Genomic DNA, 6,699 nt, shown 5'->3' with positions numbered 1-6,699 from the left:
CAAATGCAAGGATATCTATCATATGTCCACTCAAAACACATTTATCATAGGACTAATATTTAGTAGGAAAGTCAGATTGGGGTACTCATCACCAGTCAATGGCTGCAGAATGGTAGTAGTGGATGGATTTCATTCATTATATTTATCATATTTTATAAGCTACCCTTTGCCACCACTACCACCCCCAAAAAACATCTTACGAAGACACATAAGTAGAATAAAATATCAATAAATATTAAGAACAGGAAATATTATATTTCAATGCAAAATGTTACAGAAAGTTTAAGTGAAGGGAGTTACCAAAAATATTACGTGTCATGTTCCTACCAACAGCATGGGAAGCTTCAGTGGGGCTTCTGAAGGAGGGTAAAAACTATAGGCTGCTTTATGGAGGAGACAGTTTTCCGGGTTTCTTGGAACTAAGCAGTTTAGGATCCTAAAGATGAAAACCATTTCCTAAAAAGAACTTAGAAGTCAATACAATTAATGTAGAAGCTCTGTAATGTGATTAATAAATGGTGACCAAACTGCCATCTGGCTGTCACATTTTGTGTAAAAAAAGCAATGTCTGAGCATTCTTCAAGGACAACTCTATATGGAGTATTTTACAGTAGTTTAAATTGAGGCATTTAAGGCACTGATCATTGTAGCCATAATCTTATCCAGAGAAGGGAGCGACAATCAGATGTGTCGAAGCTGAGGAAAGGCACTTCCGGGACAAATGGCAGTTCCAAAAGCACCACCGACCTATAAATATGTTCCTTCAGAGGCAATGCATTCCCATACCGCAGTAGACTGAATTGCCAATCCTTTCTGTCAACCACTCCAAGAATCAGCAGAATTGAAAGAGATATTAACTGGTAGTTGGCCTCACCTTCCCTATTGACTTGTCTCCATTTTCCAATCAAAGCTAGACAAGCATATCTTCAGATATTCTGCTTTCCAGGGCTTGTTCTTGACACAGAATCCAGGCCAGACTGAATGTGAGCAGTAAGGTATTTTGCAAATTCACCACAGCAGTTTGCTAAGAGTTCCAAAATGTCATGATTCTTATCACTATTAAGCTAGACGACACTTTGCTGACATTACACTATAATAGCAAAGAAGAGTTTTAGTGCTATCACTACCATGGAGTAAATCTTAGAATGTGATATTGCTGGTAGTTGTTTAGACTTGTTCTAAACCTTCACCCATGAGTGCTGTAGTTCAAGTGCTTCGTTGTTCTAACTCTTTGGAGAATCAACAAATCTGACCTCAGTGAAAAAAGGAATGGCATTTAGGAACAGCTGTGCCACTGCTCATATGTGAACCATCCCTCCAACCTCCATATCCTGAGTAAAAGGTAAAAGATTTATACCATCTGAAGACAAACCGGAGTAATGAAGAATTTGATAATATTACCAGCTGTAATGACTAGGAAATATCTCGAAGTATTAAGCAATCATTCTATATCCATCATAGCAAGATCTAAATAAAATTTAGTTAATTATTTGCTTATTAAAAAGTTGTCGCACACTCAAATATCCAAGGATCAGTATCATTCACAAACTAGGCTGAACATGTATTCTTCTACATAGGACCAAGTATTCATTTTACAGTGGAAAGCCAGTAGATGAGAGAGGAAGCTTAACTTCTACAACCCAGTTCCTATAACTGATTTTTCTCTACTGGTTTTCTGAGTGCAGGTTTACCTGGTTCATTCAGTTGATGGGCCATTCTTTTGCAGTTTCTTCTGATCCTTTCTGTGTCACCCTTGCACAGAAGCCATGCTAATCTTCTCTGTATTGTTCCAATTTTAGTATATGTGATCCCTTGGAATTTTTCCATATATTTACATGACACTAGCTTAGCCATGAACAAGAAAAGGGAGAGGCCTGATTTAATGAGCTGAGTTATATTGTCTGCTAATATGTTCATAGAACCTTGATGTAATCTCAAGGTTGATTTCTCAGAGAAATTTGTATGGTTTACAAAGTTTGGATGGAAATATTCTAAGCCAGAAATAACTTCATTTGAATTTATTTCATAGAACTGTTTAGCAAAAATAGCTTGCAGCAAGCATAAATCAGTTAAGTGACCATTACAATAATTGTTGATATTTGTTTGTTTCTGCTTGGACTAAGGAGACTCAAAGATGCCCTGGTTACCATGGTAACAAATCATTTCTTAAGTGTTTGGCAGAGTCAAAAGGTCAGGTCTCAAGTGGTCAACAAGGTTTAAGTGTCCAAATGACCTTATATGGGAAACCGAAACCATTCTCCACTTCCTTGCTTAAATTTGCATTTAAATAAGCCAGCTCTGCCACAGTCAATCCTTTGCTTCTCCTGTTTGCAATTTCTCTTCAACCCTTCTGCTCAGCACACTTAGGTGTGTGCATGTACTTGTAAATATGCTCTTTTGTATTTAAGAACCTTTTGAGCCCATCCAGGATCTGGTTGAGGAAACTATTTATGTTCTATGCTTTGTCTGAATACAGTTATTTTTGTTGAAATGCCTGGTGTCTTCTTTCTGATCTCTCAGGCCAAACACTTTCCAGCACTCTGCACAAACTCCAACAATAATGTCATGAGCTTATAAATAAATAAATGAATGAATGAATAAATAGACATCTCTATTTTTTGTGATGTTATGACCTTTCAACAATCAGTTATTTGAACAGCAGGGGCATGTAGCATATGGACAACTTTGACGGTCTGGTACTCTGAGTGATTATTATCTATTATCATTGTGCTGGTAATGTTTCATCTCAGTAGATTATTGCTTTATTAAGACCACAATCATACTCAAAATTTTCATTTAAAGGAAATGGAAGGCCTACATACAGCAGCAGACAAAAAGATAAAAAGATGCAAAGCATTTTTTTAAAGCAGAAGGGGAAAAATATGACTTGAGAAATTGCTTTGTCCTTACCTTAGTGATATGTGTCACAGCAGCAAGTCTGCCATATGTACTTACTCATCCAAGAGCTACCTTCCATTTGACTAATTACACACAAGACTTCATCACTATGCTATGAACAAGTGGTTGTGCAAGCTGATGGCATTATCTGTGTCTGCATGTTTACCTCCTGCATAAGCAGAACCACCCTTTTGTACATAACCAGCTTGGAATTCATTGTCCAATTCTTCTTTGCTTCACCCATTATCTATAGTTAATGTGTTCCACAAGGACTTTATTAAACTAAATTTCTCTTAAATAACATTCTAACAAATTTGAATATATTTGTTTATGGTTAAAGTGAGGGTTAATTTAAGATGCAGGTAGCAGCTACATTTCTTTTTTCACTTTTACTGAAAAGTAAGCACACATTACTGGATTGGGAATCTAGCATAGGCAATAACTTTCCATCTGTAGTCCCTATCCAAATAAGAATGCTGTTTTGGACAATGGAAATTCCAGGTATAAAATTTCTAATCTATATGAAGACTTTTGTATTCTTCAGAAATCAAAGCCTAGCCCCTTCTCCTCTGCAAAGATTGACAAAACTAAATTTTCATATTGTAAAAAAAAGAATACAAACGTGCAATAAAATCTCCAATGATTTTGCCTGAAGAAAATAATATTTTGAGGGAGAACCTTTTTCCAGTTATTAGGTGTCTGGATGACAGACTTGGAGCAACGTAAAAGCTTTGTTGAGGTGAACTGTGCTGCATCCTTGCCTTGATGAGGAGACTCACCTTATCTCCGTGGTCAGTTTGTCAACACAATGCATAACTACCTAGCACAGGCTTAATAGTCACACAGCACTATTCATGTACTTTATAGACATAGAGTACACCTTATGGTTCTGGAACTCAGGTAAATGCACATTTGCTAACCTTGACATTGTGGAATGAATCAGACCTTAAAATGAAAAACAAACAAACAAACAAAACAAAGATCACCTTGTGATCAGTTTCTGTGTTAGAAATAAATAAAATTTGTCCATTGCAATCCACTGGCAGTATTTACAACTACAACATTTGATCCAGTGTTATTTTCAGCATCAGATACACCTAATTTATTGGAAGCGATTACTAAAAAATCACAAGGCAAAAAGAGAGCTTACAGTTAGTCTTTATAGGTACTTCTCAGTAATAAGTCAATTCAACATGGAAATTTTAAACACCAAATGAAATAATGAATTGGAGATCCTTATTTTGTCTAAATGTTTTAACCTCAGCATAAAATATTTCAGTAAATCTATCGCATCTATTACTAAACAAAACATAATATTTCAGACCTATTAGACTCCATTGCATTTGTATAGAAAAGGGATCAGTAAATCATCATGTAATGAGAATAACACTTTATCAAAGCATATGTTTTTGTGGTGTCATAAAATTATAATGTCCTGGGAAGACATAATTACATATATTAATTTGACTTTAAAGCAAGTCTTAATCATTTCAGATGTCCATTTTTTTAAAAAAAATTAAATATAGTTTATTCTTTAAACTATACTGTATACCAAATACATGGAAACTGTCATTCGCTGCCTACCTCTGAATAATGCTCAGACACTGGTTCGGTGGAACAGGCTCTGGTTTATTCACAGCGCAGGTACAGCATCGGAAAAAAGCTGAGAGTGACAGGAGCGCGCCGGTGCGGGCTTTAAATACCCCGCGCCGGTCAGCGCCCCCTCACTCGCGGTCACGTCACCCCCCTTTGTCCAACACGTTGACTTGCCGGTGGGTGAGGGGTTGCGAGGCCCCGCTGGCGTTCCGGGATCGCCCATCATCGGTTTCTCTATTCCTCCGGTGATTGCTGTCAGCTGGGCGATCTCCGTTGCATTAGCGCTAATGGCTTGGGTGTGCTCCGCGATCCGTTTAGCTATTGTTTCTTGACCTTCAGTCGTTGTGAGTTGATGGCTACTTATCTTGAGCCCCTTCCCCTGTTTCCTTGCTATTGTCATGTGTGCCATTGCGCTGATGACTTCAGCTCAATGGCACTCATGACAGAAACTAATATCTGCACAACAGAAATGAATTGTGATGCCATTCTTACTGCTGAAAACTAGTCTTCCTATACTAAAAAGAGAAACTTATGGACCCAACTACTCAGCAATTTGAAAACCTGATGTTAGTTTGTTGTTGTTGTTTATTCGTTTAGTCGCTTCCGACTCTTCGTGACTTCATGGAACAGCCCACGCCAGAGCTTCCTGTCAGTCGTCAACACCCCCAGCTCCCCCAGGGACGAGTCCGTCACCTCTAGAATATCATTCATACACCTTGCCCTTGGTCGGCCCCTCTTCCTTTTGCCTTCCACTCTCCCTAGCATCAGCATCTTCTCCAGGGTGTCCTGTCTTCTCATTATGTGGCCAAAGTATTTCAGTTTTGCCTTTAATACCATTCCCTCAAGTGAGCAGTCTGGCTTTATTTCCTGGAGGATGGACTGGTTTGATCTTCTTGCAGTCCAAGGCACTCTCAGAATTTTCTGCCAACACCACAGCTCAAAAGCATCGATCTTCCTTCTCTCAGCCTTCCTTATGGTCCAGCTCTCGCAGCCATATGTTACTACGGGGAATACCATTGCTTTAACTATGTTGACCTTTGTTGTCAGTGTGATGTCTCTGCTGTGAACTATTTTATCGAGATTTGTCATTGCTCTTCTCCCAAGGATTAAGCGTCTTCTGGTTTCCTGACTGCAGTCAGCATCTGCAGTAATCTTCGCACCTAGGAATACAAAGTCTTTCACTGCTTCTACATTTTCTCCCTCTATTTGCCAGTTGTCAATCAAGCTGGTTGCCATAATCTTGGTTTTTTTGAGGTTTAGCTGCAAACCAGCTTTTGCACTTTCTTCTTTCACCCTCATCATAAGGCTCCTCAGTTCCTCTTCGCTTTCAGCCATCAAAGTGGTATCATCTGCATATCTGAGATTGTTAATGTTTCTTCCAGCGATTTTAACTCCAGCCTTGGATTCCTCAAGGCCAGCTTGTCGCATGATGTGTTCTGCATACAAGTTGAATAGGTAGGGTGAGAGTATACAGCCCTGCCGTACTCCTTTCCCAATCTTAAACCAGTCCGTTGTTCCGTGGTCATGTTAGTTGCAACTTATAAATGAGCTGCTTGTAAACACAGACTATGTATGGCTGACTAGGATGAAATACAGTCATTTTACATATGGTGTAAAACTGATACATAAGAGAAGCCATTGTACATTTTTTTGGTTATTTTTTAGTATAGCTTTTTTTCTTTTTCTTTTTCTTTTTCATATTTGTTATTGTTTTATTTTTCTTTCCTTCTGTTTTACTAAATAACACAAGCAAAATAACATTATATGTGAGAGATGAAGATAAGACAGGAGGTCTTTATCATAAATAGAGCTCTGAAATACAAATCTTAAAGCTAAATAATTGAATGCTGACAAATATATACTGTACATTAAGAAATTGGGGGGAAATGTATCTGGGAGAGGCTTCAAAGTTATACAATGATATCTGTGCCAAATATGTGTGGAAATTTATCACTCAAAACATGCATGCAAAAATACTTATATAAAAAGAATGGCATATATAACTGAATTTTATTAGGGAAAATCACTTCAAAACATATGCATTATTTCTCTATTGATTTATGATTATGTGTCTTCAGTATCAGCTTATAGCAATCACATGGATACACCTTCTCCAGGATGATCTTTACTCAGCCTGGTTGTTCAGGTCTTCCAAAGATGCATTCAGGTCTTCCAAAGATGCATCATTACCACTGTCATTAAATC

General features: G+C 37.9%; 1 pseudogene; it reads right to left on the bottom strand.

Annotated features, from left to right (window-relative positions):
* Positions 1 to 1,714: 1,714 nt before the first annotated feature.
* Positions 1,715 to 1,812, bottom strand: LOC134499400 (U6 spliceosomal RNA; annotated as a pseudogene).
* Between the last annotated feature and the right edge of the window lie 4,887 nt (positions 1,813 to 6,699).

The sequence above is a fragment of the Candoia aspera genome, chromosome 5, assembly GCF_035149785.1.
Source record: "Candoia aspera isolate rCanAsp1 chromosome 5, rCanAsp1.hap2, whole genome shotgun sequence".
Lineage (NCBI taxonomy): Eukaryota > Metazoa > Chordata > Lepidosauria > Squamata > Boidae > Candoia > Candoia aspera.
This window is presented reverse-complemented; position numbering and strand designations above follow the sequence as displayed.